The sequence below is a fragment of the Cyanistes caeruleus genome, chromosome 1, assembly GCF_971803275.1.
Source record: "Cyanistes caeruleus chromosome 1, bCyaCae1.hap1.1, whole genome shotgun sequence".
Taxonomy (NCBI): Eukaryota; Metazoa; Chordata; class Aves; order Passeriformes; family Paridae; genus Cyanistes; species Cyanistes caeruleus.
The window spans coordinates 146,802,316-146,821,549 of NC_141701.1; the positions used below are offsets into that span (position 1 = coordinate 146,802,316).

The 19,234-nt window shown below is 41.6% G+C and overlaps 1 protein-coding gene and 1 long non-coding RNA gene across 11 annotated transcripts in view; one reads left to right on the top strand and one right to left on the bottom strand.

Annotated features, from left to right (window-relative positions):
* The window catches only part of PRKAG2 (protein kinase AMP-activated non-catalytic subunit gamma 2), a 244,625-nt gene that overhangs the window by 178,898 nt on the left and 46,493 nt on the right, over positions 1 to 19,234 (top strand). Inside the window, exon 1 of one of the 10 annotated variants that reach the window (XM_086865926.1) lies at positions 18,895 to 18,993. The exons of the other annotated variants lie outside the window; for them this stretch is intronic. The gene's annotated coding sequence lies outside the window, so the exon portion shown is untranslated. Of the gene's footprint in view, positions 1 to 18,894; positions 18,994 to 19,234 lie in introns of those variants that run through there. 10 annotated transcript variants of the gene reach the window in all.
* Positions 1,091 to 19,010, bottom strand: LOC111925507 (uncharacterized). The gene is made up of 3 exons (XR_015279849.1): positions 18,877 to 19,010; positions 9,100 to 9,261; positions 1,091 to 3,070 (listed from the first exon to the last, which is right to left on the bottom strand). It is a non-coding gene; the product is annotated as an uncharacterized LOC111925507 (long non-coding RNA).

Genomic DNA, 19,234 nt, shown 5'->3' on the forward strand with positions numbered 1-19,234 from the left:
GGGCCCCTTCTGTAAAAGTTAGGAAGTCTCTGATTTTTAACATAATTTTTTCATGGACAGGTTATAACTATTTGCTGTTATAATTAAAGGCTGTTTTCATTCATTGTTTGCTACATCCTGTTGTACCAGTAGCCAGCCTTTGTTTTTTCAGATCAAGGTAGCCAAACTCTCCCTACAAATTAAAGACTTTTTCTTCTGCTATGCAAAATGAAATTATTAAAGTATTAAATAAAATAAGTCCTACATTATAGTTAGGGAACTCCAGAGTTCTTTTCAGTGTAATTTTTCTGTATCCAGCTCACTGCCTTTCCGTGTCAGTATATTCTTGGGGTGCAGAAATTATTAAACCCAAAGGTTTGTAGGATGCAAAAATACTTTGGGTAGGTTTTAGTCAATCAGTCATATTATTTGCATATGAATGTGTTCATCTGTGTTATGCAGCTACAGAAGAGTCTTTTGTACCTGTTAGAATAGAAGTGAGGAAACAGCATAATCTTAGCACATTCCACTGACTGAAAGACTGAAAAGTTTGTTTTGTTTTTGATTATTTGCTGATTCAGACAACATGAAGTTGAGTAGAAGATGCCAGAATAAAGAAACAGAATTCTCAGCAGGTTTTTATGAACAGTTGTGGTTGTATATATGTACAAGAGAAAGTCTGGGGGGATTTCAGAATGCTGGACTCAATGCTCTCCTGTTCAGAAGATACAGAAATGTGTGGGATGTGTGGCACCTGATTGTCTGGTACCCTCTGTACTCATTTATGTCTGAGAGCAGTGAGTGTGCAGGGCTGCCAGTGAATCATTCAGGTGTTGCTTTACTTGGCAATAAATGTCAGCAGCCACAGATCAGTGAGGAACAAAGCTGTGGATGTTTAATTTTCAACAGAGACTGGAAAGAGAGATAAGATTTGCCACTCTCTTCTAGAAGGAGAAGCTGTTAGAGAGAAAGGCTGAGTTCCTGCAGAAGGACATGAATCTGAAGCTGATTCTGTTCTCTCAACACTGTCGTGTATTTTGATCCCTGCAAATTATTGACCCAACATTCCTGTGCAAATACAACAGCAGTAGACAAACATTCTTCACTTGAGTACTGTATTTCAGATATTTCATTTATTCTGAGCTGTGTGTTAATAAATACATCATTTCACAATCACATGCCATAAACAAATCTGTAAGAGGCAAATTCAATTTCTTCTTAACTTAGATCACTATTTGCTGGCACAACAATTTCAGTTATTTTAAAAACACACTATAAATTTTATGATAAAGGCTTTCACAGTGGCCATGCTGTTAGGTGATCAATTCAATGATATGGAAGCATCTATGCTGACATCTGAAATGAGAAGTTGACTCTTATCTACAGGGCTCTGTCAACTTAAATCTCATTTATTTATGACATTGCTTAACTGATAATGATAATGTGTGAGACCCCAGAACTATTATAAATGATTCATGATTGCTATATATAGTGCAGTAGGAAAGGGGAACCCTTGGAAATATTAAAAAAAAAACAAACCAGAAGAACAGATAACTATAGGAAGATATACAGTACCAGGACTTGGAAGTAATCTTAGTCTATTTTTATAATTAATGGCACTTGAAACTGGTTCTGAAGTTGTTTTCCACCTGTCTGAGATTCGGGTGCAAAACAGTTAAATCTGTTCAGTTAGAGAGAAGACATGGAGGGAGGAATAAAAATACTTATTTCCCAGCAGATGTAACCAAACCCTTTCATAATTTAGTAGCACTTCCAACAGTGGGTATTTTCATGTGATTTTCAAGCCTTTGATTCTGGGAAGGGGAATAAATAGTGGGAGACCGTTCCTGAGAGAGGGAGATCCTCCTTCAGCAAGTACCATCTCACCACAGTACACAAAGCTAAGCAATTAACCTCATGCTAAATGGGTGTCTGTGGTAATCACCAAGGTCTGCATTTATCCCACCTAACTTTAGAAACCGTTCTGAGCTGCTTAAGCTGGGAGTACAGTAACTCCAGTTGTCTCTTCGTTCCCCCAGAGAGGCATTTGCAGGGGATGAATCAGATCCCCAGGGGGCTGAGGAGCCTCTGGGGCTGGCTGTGAAGGAGGGATTGACTCCAGGTGCTGCATTTCTGATCCAGGCACTCCTCAGATGCCCAAAGCTGGAAGTGCTGGGGCTGTCACACACCACTGCAGTGGCTCTGCCAGGCTCTCCCCTGCATGTGTAGGTGTTCCTAGTGGCTGAGTTAGAAGGTTATAATGAGAAATTCAACTGATAAGAGATCAAAGCTGTGCCCAAAGATTACTGCACGCTGCGTTAAACAGCAAAGGAGCAATTTGATTTTTCACAATGCAGTTCACGACTGTGTACTTTGGCCTTGTGCTGTTTGGATGGTGTAACCTTCAGGCAGTAAGTGGTAAACGATAACTCTTCTCTAGTGTGACATTACAAACCATGGAAGGAATGCAGAGAGGTTGCAAATTCAGTAACGAACCTGTTTGCCCTGTTTCCGCCTTGTCCGTATTTTGAAGTGGAATGTGGTACATTGGGCATTATGTGGTTGTATCCTTTTCTTTCATCCTTTTTTTTTCATCCTTTTTTATTCCCCTGACACATAAGACACTGTGAAAATAGCACTACTCCCTGCAAGCACAAGCATTTCTGTGATACCTCATCTCCTGGTTTCCCCTTTCCCAGCATGAGAGGAGCCCAGGCCAGAGGGTGCTTGCTCCAGACTGGAGAGTTGCCTTTGAGGTCTCTTTTGGTGGAAAACAAGGCTGGGGCTTCATCTGCTCACAAGAAGTGGCAAAGTCAGAACATGCCTACAAATGGTCCTTTCCATACGATTGTGTAGTGAGCTACCTCCTCCAAATGACTGCCAAGCCAAGTAATTTCCCAGAACGTTCTTAACAAGAGGAAAAGTCAGCCAGAAGGTCATCAGAGACTTACTCTTTGCCAGTGTGAGTGGGTTAAACTGCAGACAGAGCACACAGAAGGGAGTCTGGTCTCTATTCATCTTGCACAGTCCTTGCTGCTCCAGTGTATGGGAGAGGAGAGATGTAATGTACAGCTGGGACTCTCTTGCAGTCCTGGATAAAAGGGAGAAACCAGATTGTTCCTGCAGCTACTCACTTGTTAAACAGTAGCACTTCCCTGCAAAGCTATTCATGCTGCTTCTTAGCCAAAATGTAGTAAACTCCACAACGGGGCTGTTAACTTGTTCAGCGTGAGAGAGAGGCTGTTACATCACACCCTGTGCTGGCAAGGAGCCTGGGAACCAGGATGTGTGCAGCAGGTCCTTTGGTTTGGCTCTCTCCAAAAAGCCATACCACCTATCAGAGCTCTGTAATCTGCTGGGTGAGTAAAGAGATTGAAATCTGATGAAGAGAACACAAAAGTGTTCTTTGATTCTGAGAGCTTGTCTTAAAAAAAAAAAAAAAAACCACAAAAACCCAGCTTTCCAATATACCAGATCTCCTTATTTCAGTATTTGTGTGGTTTAAGGCAGTGTATGAGAGTGCCAAGGTGCCAAGACATTACTGTGATTCAGTTGTGATTTACACCACAGTAAACTGATGACCAAAATTAGAGCCCCAAAGGCTGTCATTTACAGCCTGGTGAGTCCAGGCTCCTTTTAAGTGCCTTAATAGCAGCACTCTTAGGAGGTGATTGTGTTCCTAAGAGATCCCAAGGGCTGTAACAAGCTATCCTTGTTTAATCCTTTTTCCCTGTGGGACCTGTTGCTATCCATGTGAAAATGTGTTTAAATTTAAAATATTTTTCCAATAGTGGGCACATAACTAATTAGTTAAAATTAGCAAACCTAGTAAAGGAATCACTCTGTGATGAACCCTACAACAATTATGAAAATACTGATGAGAAAATGTTTGGAGCCCACCCAATCTGATTTCAGTCTTCTTTGACAGAGCATGATGGTGCCTCCACTGAACTGAATATAAGTTTATAGGAGAATTATTTAATATGGTCGGAATGTCTATAGTGAGACTTAGTGGGAATGGATAATAATAATAATAATTATAATACTACTAAATAAAGAAATATAAAATAAATATTTTTATTTAAATATTTTTATTTAAATTTTATTTTATTTAAATATAAATATAAAATAAATAAAGAATAAATTATTCTGAACTTTATAGAAATAGAAAATTTCAGCTATATCACACTACTTTTTAATCCCAGCTCCCATTTGATTAATATTCTGTTTCCTCACTTCACTTTCTCCCTATTAGTCGTATCTTTTGTATCCCATTTGGTGTTTTTCTCCCATTTTAGTATTTAGAATATGCAAAAAGCTTCTTGGTATCCCTTTCATACTGGTTCATTCATTGGGTTGTTTTTTTTTTTAAAAGCTACTTAATTGTTTTAAAAGAAAAAAATGTTCAGCTACAACTTCCTGAAACACTGGTGTCCTCATATATTTGTATTCTGGTTGCAGTGTTCAGATTCATGCAATCAATCTTACAATGCAGGGAAATTTTATTGCATAAAGATGATTTTTTTCTGCCCTAAGGAAATGTGTGTCTGTGTCAAGTTGTGGCTTTTTCTGCAGCTACAGAAATAATTTAATCAACTATCTATGCATTCACTCAGTGGAGAATTTATTTTAATGACATGAAATCCTACAATTCCTGTTCCTCCTAGTCCTAGATGAAAAGGAGGAAGGCGAGGTGGAAAGGATGAATAGCAGGAATGCTGAGTCCAATCAATTCCCAGCTGCTTTGACAACTCTCATAAGGCTATAAGTAGCTAAGGCAATTAAAACTAGAGCATCTCTGGGGCTTTTTTAAGATACTCATTGGTACCAAAATCATGACCCCAGCACCCTGAAGACAGAGTTAGTAGCTTAAACCTAAATTACTTTTATCACCCTAAATCCTGCACTATGCATGGTATAAAAAGACTAAACCTAAGGATCTGGCCTCGTGTGTCTATATAAATAGATATCTTTTGGTTAAGTACCATGATGTAAGAGGGTGCTGGAGGGACAGCCTCATTTTACCCATTGAACTGATTTCTCATGGCACAGTTTATTTTGAATTTTAGACTTGTTAATTTAATAAGCATCTTCTTATTCTGTTTAGAAGATCAGAACTTCTGGTAGGAGTAACCTCCATCAGTGATTAGAAGCTGGATGCCTACTCTGTGATTTAATATAAATCTGCAGTTTCATGCAGGGTTGCTGACAGTTTCTTACCAGATGTATCTGGACAATTTTGGAACACTAAAATTATTCACCATCAGGACTGTCTATTCACAGAGCAGTAGGGATTATAGACCAAAGTTTTCCCATGAGAATGGAGGAGAGATAAACAGCTTTGAACCTGTCTCGTTGCACCTTTCCTGCTTCTGGATTGGACTAGAGGGAAAGTGACCTAAGAATAAGGAAAAAATGCTAATGGAAGAGAACTCCTAAAATTCCTAGCCATCTTCATCTCTCTTAACCCAGCTTTGTCTGTATTTTATTTTTAGATACACTGTCTTTAATGGCCAACAGAGCTTTAAAGAATGTAAAAGGCTGGTTGATGCCAGGAGGAAATTTTCTGCATAAAGCAGTCATATTCCTTTCTCACTTCCTCACAACATTCCCCAATCCCTTTCTCTGACTGGGTGAAATAAACCCGTGAAGTTGGAAGAAATAAAGGGGACATCCCAAAAAGGGCTCAATCCTGTTTGGCTTCTTTCTCTCAGCTTTCACATTTTATAGTGTCACTACCTGCTTGTACAAGAGGAGAGCAATACAGCTCTTTAAAAATGCACCTGGTTGTTGTGGTTTGTTTTTTGTTTTTTTTTCTTTTAAGATTACAATCAAGCAAGTCATTTGAAAGTCAGCTGCATGGGCTGCTGAGTCAGAGGAGGACTAGATACCATCTTGGCAGCAGCCTGGAAAAATGTTTCCATTGTGCTAGTGAAATGAATGCAAAATATTTATTCTTTGAGCCTGTTCACAACAGCAGCTTAGTTCTCAGCTGGAACTGAGGGTGGGGCCATGTGGAAGACATTTGCAGGAAGACAGTAATAATTTGTACATACCCAAGGTGCACATAATCTTATTTTATGATTAACAAAGAACAAGGCTCCAAGCATATGGGATTTATAAGCTGAAGTGTAAACCAGTGAAGTAATCAAGAGAGAATAAAAGAGAAAAAGTAATGGAGGCAGAAGGTTAGCAAAAGAAAGGGAGGGAGCAGAATTCAGGAGGGGAGGGATTACTTTAGTCTTTTTGCATATTTATGGTTACAGTAAAGTGCCAGTGCTAAGGTTAATAACTTGGACTTTTGAAATTTTGATCTATCATAATTTTTCACTTACAACTGCACAAGTCAGGGCATCTGTGGTATGTAGAGAATCTTCCTTGTACCTTTTCTGAACAGAAAATTACTAATTGCTATTTTGTGCTATATGAGCACATATGATTCAAGCAGAAAAATAAACATGCTTTTTGCCCTGGGGACCGTATTGTCCAAGATCCTGATCTAGCAAAACAGGCCAGGCAAATTCTAAAACCATAAGAAAGCCTTGGCTTAAGCAGGGTTGTTCCTAAGCAGTACTTCCAGTGCATGCTTGCAGAAGAGATTTTAAATGTAGCCTTAACAGAGTTAGCAATGACAGAAAGCACTGAGGAAAGGTAACCTGGAGGTTACAGCACTGGGTTTGGTTGGGGTTGCTATGTATTTATGTTGCTGAATCTCAGGTGCTGTTTTGTTCTGGCTGATGTCAGTGTGGTGATGGCCTTGATCCAGGAAAACACTTAAATGTGTGGTTCGATTTAAGCACAGTGGTAGCTCTGTTGGAGTCAACAGTTCTGGAGCACTTAAAGGTATGTGTGTGTCAAGTCACTTTGCTGGATCAGGGTCTTTGTGCAATTTTTATGGGCTATAAAAATCTGAAAATGACAACAGCAAGTACTGAATATGAGAAAGGAAGATGAAGGGCAGAGGATAAAAAAAAGAGTTGAGAAAAATGTTAAAGATTAATAAAAACTATGGAGGAGGAGAGGGGAGAGGAGAGGAGAGGAGAGGAGAGGAGAGGAGAGGAGAGGAGAGGAGAGGAGAGGAGAGGAGAGGAGAGGAGAGGAGAGGAGAGGAGAGGAGAGGAGAGGAGAGGAGAGGAGAGGAGAGGAGAGGAGAGGAGAGGAGAGGAGAGGAGAGGAGAGGAGAGGAGAGGAGAGGAGAGGAGAGGAGAGGAGAGGAGAGGAGAGGAGAGGAGAGGAGAGGAGAGGAGAGGAGAGGAGAGGAGAGGAGAGGAGAGGAGAGGAGAGGAATTCTTGCTGACAATGGAAAATTGTTGCTGAGTGAGTGGCAGGGAGGGCAGCAGCTGGAAGATTGCTGTCTGCCTGCTGTTGTGTGTCTGGCATTTCTTGGGTGTCAGGATTGTATTTACTTGGAAACATTTATGGATTTAGGATCGAGCTCCTTGTGTAAATGGGAACAGCTACTGATGGAGACATGGCTCATGGGAGAAGACACCTGACCCCTTTCCTACCCCTTTCCCTTGAGCCTGCCAGAAACAACTGCACAAAAGTAAATCCCAACAGACATCCTGCACACAGGAACAGGACACTGCCAAAACTGATCTCTTAGGAAGCACTGTGAGGAATACAGAATTACAGAATCATTGAGGCTGGAAAAGAATTCTAAGGTCAAGTCTAACCTTTCACTGATCACAGAGTGCCACATCCAGTCATTTCTTGAATATCTCCAGGGATGGTGACTCTGCCACCTCCTTGGGCCTCAATTCCAATGTTTATCAACCCTTCCCGTAAAGAAATTCCTCCTGATGTCTAAACCTCATGCACCTTGAGGCTATGGCCTCTTGTCCTGTCACTGTTGCCTGGGAGCAGAGCACAAGCCCCAGCTGGCTGCACCCTCCTGTCGGGAGCTGTAGGGAGTGATAAGGTCTCCCCTGGAGCCTCCTTGTCTCCAGGCTAAACACCCCCAGCTCCCTCAGCTGCTGCTAATAGAATTCACTCTCTAGACCTTTCTCCAGCTCTGTTGCCCTTCTCTGGACACGCTCCAGCCCCTCAATATCTTTCTTGTTGTGACGGGCTCAGAACTGGACACAGCACGTGAGGTGTGACCTCACCTGTGCTGACTGCAGAGAGACAATAATTTCCCTGGCACTGCTGGCTACACAATTCTTGATACAAAATAGTTGCCACAGAAAGTGCACAACTTTCTTTCCTGGAGTATGCCATCAGGGCATGGCTATGGTACAATATGAACTGGTCACTAAGCAGTTTCTTCCATCATCAAAGATTTTATGGGTACAGAGGTTATGTAGATATGGATAAGATATGGATGCATTCTTCAACTTTCTTTTTCTCATGCCCTCGGGGATTTGACTGTTGCTATTTCAGGGAAAAAAATCTTGGAATTCAAAGAATGTTTCAGTTGCAGAGTCATTAAGAAAAGCAAGAATTTGAAGAGGAGCACCAGCAGCTGATCAGAGAGACCTGACTGCAACCATCTGTCCCATCAGAGATCACTTGTGCAGCCCTAACTCAGAGAATCTTGGTTTCTCAGTGCCTCAGTTTCCCATTTATTAAAAAAATGGGGCTACACTTCTCTAAGTCAGAAATGTTATAGTAAAACATATATGAAAAATTCTACATAACTCAGATAACTTTTTGAACAGGAGCTGCAAGTAGCTTAAGATAAGCTAACTAGAGATAGAATCTTGTGTTTAAAGTTTGTAGCAACTTTTATACTGGCTTTTACACTGCAGGCTGTAACTGTGGCCAGGAAGCCCTCATCTTTTCAGAGCACATCAAGATTTACACAAAAGATCACAGTGAAGTTGGCTGCACTTCTGAGCCCCAGGGAGGCATGTCAAGAAGTAATTTCAGTTCTTTGCAGACATTTAACTACAGACTCAGTCTGCATCTAAGGTTACATAGTGTGAAGCCAGCATTTGCCATATCCACACTGAAAGCACCCACTGCCCATGACTGAGCCTTTGTATCTGCATCTCTACCAGCTCTGCAGGAACATGAGTGTGGTGGCTGGCTTGCTGGAGGTGTATCCCTGGTCCTTAGTGTGGAACTAATTTCAATTTTTTTAAATTCTACTTCCTGGAATAAAGGGAAAAGCCTTACCACTATTGCATGTCCCTTTATGATCTTGTTTGTAGCCATGAAACATTGAGCTCATGTGCTTGATCCGCTTCTTGCTCAGCACAGCCCTTGTTTCAGTCCTTCCAGAGGATGTCAAACCACAGAATCAGAACTGAGTACAATCTGGTTTCAGTGGCAGTGTACCTGGAATGAGGGAAGGATGTAGTTAAGAGGCTGTGGAAAGGGAAAGCATACAGGGCAGAAGGAAGAGATACATTGCATGTTGCTGTCATTGCAGATTTCTTTTGTGCATAACAATAGAAAAAAGAAGCAACACACAAAAACAAGGCCTGGAGTGATCAGCAGCAAATCTGGAATGAATTCAGGAAGAGGGTTAGCTTCCTCAAGCTATGCACATTCAGTGCCATCTGAAAAACAGCTTTTAGTCAAAAATTAATTTACTTGGAGATTACAGATCAACCGTAGTCTCTGTGTTGAAGGAAGTTTATTAATATATTGGTTTGTTTGTGCATAATAGCAGCTACTGTGAGATAACAGGCCTCACAAGCCTTAGTGGGGCCCCTGATAGCACTCATGCCTCCAGTTGTTCAGCAGTGGGGTGGGCTTAAAATCTAATGCAAACACACAAGCACCAAGAGCTACAAGGAAGTCTTCCTCAGTGTTCAAAGTCCTGCTAGAACTGCACTAAAAAATATCTTGTTATCTTTGCCTGCCTCTTTGAGACAGCTTCCAAAAGCTCCTTCTGGAGCCCTCCTGGATCTTCAGAGTGATGAGCACTGCAGAAAGTGCCCACCTGTAGCAGCTGCTCATTTTCTCTTTAGCTGCAGTTACCTGCACCTTGTGGCACAGCAGCTCATGCCACAGAGGGGGTGACTTGTTCAGTCCAGGTCTATGCAAATTTCTTGAAGTTTTATTGAGGCTGTGAGTGACTCAGCTCTGAGCTGAAGGTTGTCTGTATTTCTCAGAAAACCACCTTTGTAACTCTGCCCTACATCTGATATCCAGGTTTGACACATCTGATTTCAGCCTTTCAGAACTGCTGATGGTCATGAAAATGCCAGGCTGGGAGATCTTGGGGCTGCTCAGAATGGAGAGGAGAAAGCTGCAGGGAGACATTAGAGCACCTTTAGATGCCTTAAGGGGCTACAAGAAAACTGGAGAGAGACTCTACACAGTGTCATGTAGTGATTGGAGAGGGGGAAATGGTCTTGAGCTGAAGGAGGGAATGTTTAGAAGAGATTTTAGGAAGAATTTTTTTATTGTAAGGGTGGTGAGGCACTGGGCTTGAAACCGTGGACTTCCCATTTCTGAAAGTGTTCAAGGCCAAGTTGGATGGGACTCTGAGCCAACCTGGTCTAGTGGAAGATGTCCCTGACAAGAGCAGGGGGTTGGAACAAAATGATCTTTAAGCTCCCTTCTGACCCAAATCATTCTGTGATTCTAAAGTTACATTTTGAAGATAGACTACAATTAGGTTACTAGAATTTCGTGATGTTTACTCGAGCCTCAAATGTAGTATCAACTAATATCAGGCTTTTTTTAGCAGGAACGTGTTTCATATTAAATTTAAAAAATATCACTGAAAGCTGGTGTAATAAGCGTGCAGTGAAGTCACTACTCACGACTGAGCTTTGAAATATAACACTAAGATGAAGAAATCAAAATGGTAGATAGTAAATGTGTTTATTTAAATCAGATTTGGCTCTGAGTATTTTTTTTTTCATTTGTTATTCTCAGTGGCCTCGGTTCTGCAGATTACTCATCAGTACTCTGGCCTCAATCCAGCTAAAGTACTTAAGTAAGTGCATAACTTTAACTAACATGAATAATCCTGTATTCAATGCCAGCAAATGAAGACACATATTGATGTGAGCTCACTTTCTTCTTTCCCATTCACTTTCAATTAGTGAATGTTTACCTGTGTTTTACCATTAGTAATATCTTAATCTGTTCTGTTTGCTTTTTTTTTTTTAATGTACATTTTTCACAACAAAATATCTACTGTAATCATGCTCAGTACCTGATTGCTGCAGCTCTCACCAGAAATAATTCCCCCCTTGCTCTTAACTGAGCTCCTGAGTGTGATGAGAGGTTGGTCCTATTTCAAAGAAAACCTAAGGAGCACTCAAACATGTGTGTAAAAACAGCTGAAGTACATCTTTTTGATCACATACAATAACAAATATTTAAGACAAGAACACTTAAGAACTCTGGTAGAGATTAAAACTAAGTGGCATCCCTGTGTTTGCAGTCAGGTAAAACACTTGTAACATCTGTATTCATAACAAACTCAGGTTAGTTCCTCACAAGTATTTAACTTCTTTGAAAGTTGTGCTCAAAAGGACAGAATTTAAATTGTTGAACTGTTGATTAATAATGTGTCACACTGATAATTTTGATTTGGACTCCACCTATACTCAACATGAGTAATCTGAGGAAGGAATGTTGGCCACAAGGGCTTGTCTGGAGAATGCCTCTGATATTCTTGACTCTAAACTCCACTTTATCTGAGTAGCAGAGTGATACAGGATCAGACATAGCTACAGATTAGAGGTTATGTAAACAAATCCTGCCTCCTTTCTACTCCTGCCTTGATTTCTCTCTAGGAGTTTAGCTTGGGATCTAGTCTATTCCTTCATATTTTACTTTCTTTGAAGTTTATTTTTTTCAGAAGTGCTTAACTCTTCTGTCTCTGGGACCATTTTTCTTTGCCTTAAACTGAGGTGCTGGAGGACAGTGTTTATGTGTAAAACAGGTTCTTTGTTTCTGGTGTTAGATCAAAGGAAGTTCTGTAAATCTAGTCTGTTTCTCAGTTAAGCCAGGAACAAAACTCACTGGGATTAAACTTCAAGTTCATTTCCATACAGAAATATTTAGGAAGGGCTCACCATTAAAAATGTGAAATCTCTCTGCATGTTCATTTCATGTATCTCCAGGGTAAGCAAATTCCCATACTCAGTGTAGCAGTGAGGATTTAGTAGAAAAGAAGATTGTCTATTTCATCATATTTTCTAGTGCAACATGCACTCCATTTCTCCTTTTTTGTTGGGTTTTTTTTTTTAATTTTTAAAAATTTATTTAGGATTTGGTTAAAATTTATTATTGTTACATTTTTGTAATCTATTTGACCTACTAAAGACCCCCAATTGCTTATCACTAATAATTAACTCTGTAAAGTAATGAATATCATAGCTGTTATGTGGGAGGATACCTGTAGCAGGAGGCTGGTTACTAGTTATGAAATGTAAAAGCAATATCCAGTTGTTCTGTATTTCATGCCAAAAGACTCCAGCTTAGGACCACTGCTTGAGTCATACTCTGATGACATTGGGATGAAGTAAAAAAATCCTTTCAGGGTAGAGTTCTTATCCAGTGGCAAACTCTGTCTGAGGGGTTTTGAAACGAAATCATTAGAGTGTCTTCAGCCTCACTGTACATACTAGAAATACATTTAGAATAGATACTCCCTCACTTTGATACCTGCTATGGGACAGTTGTGTCCCTAATTCACTGAGGGCCTCTCAGATTAGGGACAGAACACCCAGCTGAATCCAGAAAGGATCCAGTGGGGAACATTGATTGCTTTTTTACTCTGTTCTAAACAAATTGTAAAATCTGAGCTGCCACCACCTTCATTTACACGTTACGCACTGACGTGGTTATAGCATTTGATATTTCAAAAGCCTTAAGACTAAAGCAATTTTTATTGCATTCCTTCTGGATATGGGAAATAAAAACTCAAATCCAGTATGTTGTATGAGGTATACCCTTCCTTAACCATTTGTTTGGTGCTTGGAGGAGAGTGTTCTTAGAATAAATGGTAGAAATTACAGTTCCTGCTCAGCTGCTCTGATCACCCTGAGGTTTTTGAGGTGAGGACTGTGTCAGACCAGAACTGTGTCCTCAAACACCTGACAGACTCAGGGGCTGCCACCCTGTCACCTTTGCAGCACACAGATAATACAAAATTCATATTCAGACATCAAATACAGAAGGAACCCAAGCTGGGATCCTGACCTCAGCCTCACTGACTCAAGTGTTTTCAGCTGGCATAAGCCCACCAGTATCAGTTACTGCACTCTAGCAAGAAACAAGTAGGAGTTTAATTTACAGTGTAACCAGCAGATGAAACCTTTTTTTTTTTCTCCTGATAACTTGTCCTTTTCCACTTCACAAACCAGGCTAAATTAAAAAAAAAAAAAAAAAAAAAAGCAGGAAATGTTCTAAATTAATTTTGCACAGATTGCAAGAGAATAAACATATTTATGACATACATTTGGGGAAAATTGTAAATTGCTCTTTGACAGCTCATCAGGAGAAGAGTTGTTAACTACTATATAGTTGTGTAGAACTGTAATTGTAGTATGGAGCAGTAGCAAATGGTGGGAAAATTACCATTTGTAGTTTAGTTTTGCATTCAAAATGGCTTTGCCTTGATTTGCATTTAGATGGGAATTCCTCCTGTTGCTCTTCAATCCATTAGGTTTTATAAGGTAAGTAGCCTTTTTCTTTTTTGTCTTTTTTTTTTCTTTTTTTTTCCCTGAAGTGCCAAGAAGGGCATTCAGTTTTACTGCTGAGCTGTGCAGGTGGCATCCCAGCATATCCATGTTAAGCCAATAGGAAAGAGAAAGACAGCTTTGAATTTACCTGGAAATGCCTATTTCTAAATAAAACACAGGTAACATTTTTGTTGCAATGCCTGGGTAAGTCTACTCCAGACACACTTGTGAGTTGCAGCAGGATTTCTTTTTAGTTTGTTCTTTCTATTCCTATCCAGTCACCAAAGATTGATATGTAATCTTTATTAATACTCAATAATATTTCTATTTCAGAATTAAGGCTGCTTGTTTGAAGGAAGGGGTGAAAGAAAATTTACATTTGTATAGATGGTTAGTAAACTGGGTTTTGCACATAACATACATATAAAGAGTTCTCATGGAATTACCATACTAAGACTATATATTTTTCTAAAGATTGGACAAAAATAGAAACTAAAAAAAAAACCAACCAAGTCTGGAAGGGACATTAAAAATTCATTTTCCCCCATCAACGGAGTCAACTATATGGAAATAATAATGAATAAATGGGGTTTTTAATCTGTTGCTAAAAACCTCCTGTGATGGAAGATTCTAGAGTTTTTTTTCAGCTAAATGTGCTTGTGCTTCACTTCTGTTACACTCAGAAAGTTCTTCCTAAGTCCAGTCTGAGAATTCTTTACTAAAGGCTAAGTAGATAACTTCTTATCCCATAACCAGTGGGCCCAGAAGATTTTTAGTCACTTTTCTTCTTGCAAAAACACATCATGTTTGGAGACTGTTGAGATATTTTCCTTCAGTCTTTGTTTTCTGGTGTTGTGGTTTTTTGGGGGAGTTTGTTTGTTTGGGTTTTGGGGGGTTGTTTTTTGTTTGATTTTGTTTTTTATTTGGGGTGGTGTTGTTTCTGTGGGGTTTTTTGTGCAGTTTTTTGTTTGGTTTTTTTCCCCCTTGTGGATGAAGAAACTAGGAAGTTTTCAAGTTCTTCTTTACAGGTCATGTTTTCTGAACGTGTAGATCATTGCTGTTCCTTTTTTTAAGACTCTTTTAGTTCATTCTTGAGTTTAATCCCTAAAACTGAATGCAGTATCCCAGCTGGCATCTAACCAGGGAATGTGTAGCACAGATGCTCCATGTCTTACCTATAACACATTTGTAAATAGTGTGATTTTTTTTTTAAATTTCCAAGAAACTGACATTGTAGTGTCACATTTAGTTTCACTCTCAGGTCTTTTCCCTGCATGACTGCTGGAAGTCAATCCTTTCCCATTTTATTTTTCCATTTGATTTTTGTATAACACACTCTGCTTACCCATATCAAAGTGCATCCTGTTTTTCAAAGCACTGTAGCAATTCTCAAAATTATTTTAAGTTCTAGGGCTGTCCCTAAAAGAGCAGCTTCTTTTACCATTGAGTCACTTTGAGTCATTTTACAATGTGGTCAGGTTATTCATTTCTTCATTGAATCATCAGTGGAAACACTGAATGATGTTAGACAGAACACAGACCTCTGTGGAACCCTCTCTTAAACCCTTCCAGTTAGGTAAAGAAATCTTAGTACCTTCCTTGAGAATATTGTCGTGACCTTTAGAAGTTGTTCCACCCAGACAATCTGGTTTGCTCGTGTGCACGGCAGGCAAGAGAGTGTCAGAAGTCCAGTGAACTCACACTGCATCTGCTGCCCACAGCACTTCCATCCTCTCGTTTGAGGGGCTCTGAGTGCTTTGGCTTTGGTTGCTGATCCTTCTTTCCTATATCTGCTTAAAATGGGGATAGTTGTTCTCTTACACATCTTGGAATCAAACTTACACCAAAGAGTGTAAGGAAAGATGGCAGGAGACTATAAAGAAAATGATCTTCTGCTGATGTTAATTGTTGTTCACATCTCTTAACCATTCCTGTAACTTAAATACTTAGCATGTTCTTATGAAAAGGATGGGATTCCTTCAGTACAACACAGGACTGAAAGGACTCCTAGATTATCAGAAAAAAAGAAACATAGATTATCAGATAAGCTTTAATGTATTCATTATTAAGTGCATCTATAATTTACAGGACTGATTTTACTTCCACAGAGTATAAGTCACTCCTCACTTCCCTAGGAAGCTAAAGAAAACAGCCAAAGTAAGCAGTTACCTATTCAAATTTACATTCCAGCCTTCCCAGAAATCCTAAAATCTCTTTTGTTTACATCTACCTTTTGTGACTTTTGCTGTTGTATCAACCACAAATTGTTTTACTTCATGTCTACAAAGATTGATGCCACTACTGTATTAAGGTCGTGTTGTAGCTCTGTGTTTTTTGGCATAAGTAACATTCCTGTAAAATGTGGCAAAGAAGAAATGTATTCAGGCAGTTTGGGGTTTGCACATATTTCTCTTCTAAACTTTTCTCTCTAGCATTTATGTTGCCTGGCAATATTTAGGATACACGTGTGTACTGTCAGAGTGGGTGTCTCAAACAGTTAAACTGGGTTACCTGACACAATCTGGTAGCAAATTTTGAAGCTTAACCTGGATAAATCCCTTGGTTATCATTAAGGGAAACCTTCTGTGGCAGTAGAACAAATAGTCACAAAAAATCAGGTAGGAAATGTTACAAGATTTAATATCACCCCACTAGAAATTACAGCTCCTTTTCAAGAAATGTTTTTTCTTTTTCTGTAGCCAGTAATCTTTCTGTAAAATGACAGAAGGAGTCTGTAGAGAGACGATACTGTTTAAAATGTCTTTTAATTTGTCTAATCCTGTCCATAATGATCTGGACAGTGTTTTGCCCATGATTTAGGCTGACTTAAGAGTGGGTTGTTCCCAGAAGGTGTGGTCCCACTGTCACTCCTGCCCTGAACAATTTGTGTGCCAGTGCTGATACAACTAAACAGTGAGTTGGATCAGGAGCTGATCTGGATACAACCCAATCTTTCCTTTTAGTCCCTTTGGTTTTCAGCTGCATCAGTTTCCTGTTCTGACTCACTGTGTTGCTACAAGCCAAAAGGAGCCAGAATGCAAAGCGAGGAGCAAAAGGAACGCCATGATCAGCAACTTGTTCCAAAAATTGGTTTAAACAAATCGTGAGACTGCAGGCACATTGAAGGATGGGGTTTCACTCTTTGGCTCTCCATTTCCTTTGGGCTTCTTTTTTGAGCAGTGTGAATGGCACATGTTTCCATTACAAATCTCTGTTTTATATTAAATTACTGCCTTTTTATTATCCTGAGTTTCTCATAGTACTCTTGGTCTGGACGTAGGTTGTGCCACTGTAAAACCCTGATCTTGCAGCAAGCTCTGAGGTTCGCAGCGCAGTGTAGCAGGAAATAGACTTAACTGACTTCTTATAAACATCTCGTGTTCTGTAGCAGTGAAATTCAAGGCACATCTTTCAAGTCTCAGTGTCACTTCCAGCTACAACCTCGGAGCTGTATTTCCTTGTGGCTAGTGCTTACTACATAATTATGGGGAGTAAATTAAAATAAAAAGAAACAAAATCATGGCAGTTATTTTCAATCAGATAGATCATCTTCTCTTCCTTTGATTAGGAAAATGTGTTAAAAACTCTTATCAGTATCAAGGTACATGATAAGGAGGATAAATAATTTAGAGCTTTTAAAGCTAGCTCCCAGAAGTAATTAAAAGCTTCCAAAGCATTTTGATTAGTAGGCTGAAGATACTATAAATGAATATGAACTGCTTTGGTGTCTTGTGTGATTGGTCAGTTATTTACTGAAATCCTAGAAGCATCTTAAAAATAAACTTATGAATGAAATATTTTAGAATTTTCTTTTCAAAGGACCTTCACAGTAAAGAACAGGCTATTGTTAACTTCCTTATATATCCTTAAAAGTGTCCTTAGAAAGAGAGAGCTCGGGAAAAGAAAAAAGCTGTCACCAGCAGTTTGTTTCCTTTCTTGAAGCTTCACTGGACTTGAGAAATTACAAGACAGCTTTCTGTTTTCCCATAAATTTTGGCTCTCTCCCCCGTCACAGTTTTATTCTCATTATCTTTCATATTTCCCTACATTTTATGCACATTACTGTGCTATGCTAGGTCTAATCAACCTTCCCTCCTTGAAGGAAGAAACTGAACTTTTGAAGCCTGAGCTTCCCCCTGGGACCAGTAGGTTTAAAATGTTCCTTGATGACTCCTGTGACTCCTTTGGAGCACCATCCATGTGTGTCTGCCCACAAGATCTGCTGCCATTGCCAAAGAAATAATCTGTTTATCCCCTTCCACAGCATCCGTGTCTGAACTGGTCCCGCTGAGCTTCCTAAGCAGCCAGAGGGAACCTGCTCATTTCAGTTCAGGAAGCTCAGCTAAAGCTCGCCACACCTCACTGTCAAAATAAATGTAAATGACGAATCTATTTGGAATATTTCCTTTTTTCCCTCGCTTCTGCTCCTGACTGGCTTAGTGGCCCTGATGCAGATTTGGGCGCAGTAAATCCCATTCCTGGTAAACGGAATGCTCCCGCGGTGTGCAGCCCGTCCTTCAGGCGCTGCCGGCGGGGCGGCTCTGGGAGGGCAGAGCCGCGGCGCTCACCCGGGAGACGCCGGCATTCGGGCTAACCTTGCATTGCAACTTCGCCTGCAATTGTTTTTAATGGAAGCGAGCGCGCCCGTGCCCAGAGCGGGTACCCCGGCATAGCGGGCACCTCGGGACAGAGCGGTACCCCGAAATAGGGACCACCCGGGGATCGAGGGTACCCCGGAATGGCGGATACCCCCGGATAGAGGGGGTATCCCGACATAAAAAAACATCCCGAGATAGAGCGGGTATCCTGACCGGGGATACCCCGGGACAGAGAGGGTAGCCCGGGATAGAGGGCACCCCGGGATGGCGGTACCCAGGATACCCGGGGATCCCGGGGTAAAGGGCACCCCAGGGCCGGGATAGCGGCTCGGCGCACTGCGGGAGCTCCCGTCACGCACAGGGGAAACCCCCTCAACACCCTTACACCCCCCCGGGAGGCAGTGGAACCGTCCGCTTCCCCGCCGCTGCCTCGCAGGTGAACGCGCGGGAGCGTACCAACTCCCGCAGGCGGGGGGAGAGGAGGGTTTCCCCCGCTCCACCTTCAGTCGGACTGCTCTAGTCCAGGGCAGCCCGGAGAACAACCGAGGCTGCGGAACGGGCTGCAAGAAGCAGCTGCCCCAGCAGAGGTCTCCGGGCACTAAACCTTCCCCCCTCCTCCTCCCTTTTCCGCGCGGAAGTGGTAGCTCCCTCCCCCTCCCGCCGCTGACCAACAGGCTCGACTGCAGCAAAACGGAACGTACCAACCGCTCCGCCGGGGGGAGGGGGGAGCGGCGAGGCGTGGCGGGAAGCGCCGTCCTGCGAACGGGCGCTCGGGGAGCCGCTCCCGCCGAGCGGGGAAGAGGCGGCGCCCGCAGGAGGCACGGCCGGGGAGCCCGGGGGGAGCCCGGGGCTTCACGGGCTGAGGGAGGGCGAGCCTCGGTTCCTCCCCCCGGTTCCTCCCCCCGCGGTGTGTGCGAGCGGCAGCGTGTGCGGAGGCCGAGGGGCAGCTGCCGCCGTCCCGCCTTCCCTCCTCTCCGCCCGCTCCGCGCCGCCACTCCCCGCCCGATGCCGCCGCGGGGCCGGTGAGTCCGCGCCTGGATGCTCATCTGCTTCTCCTCT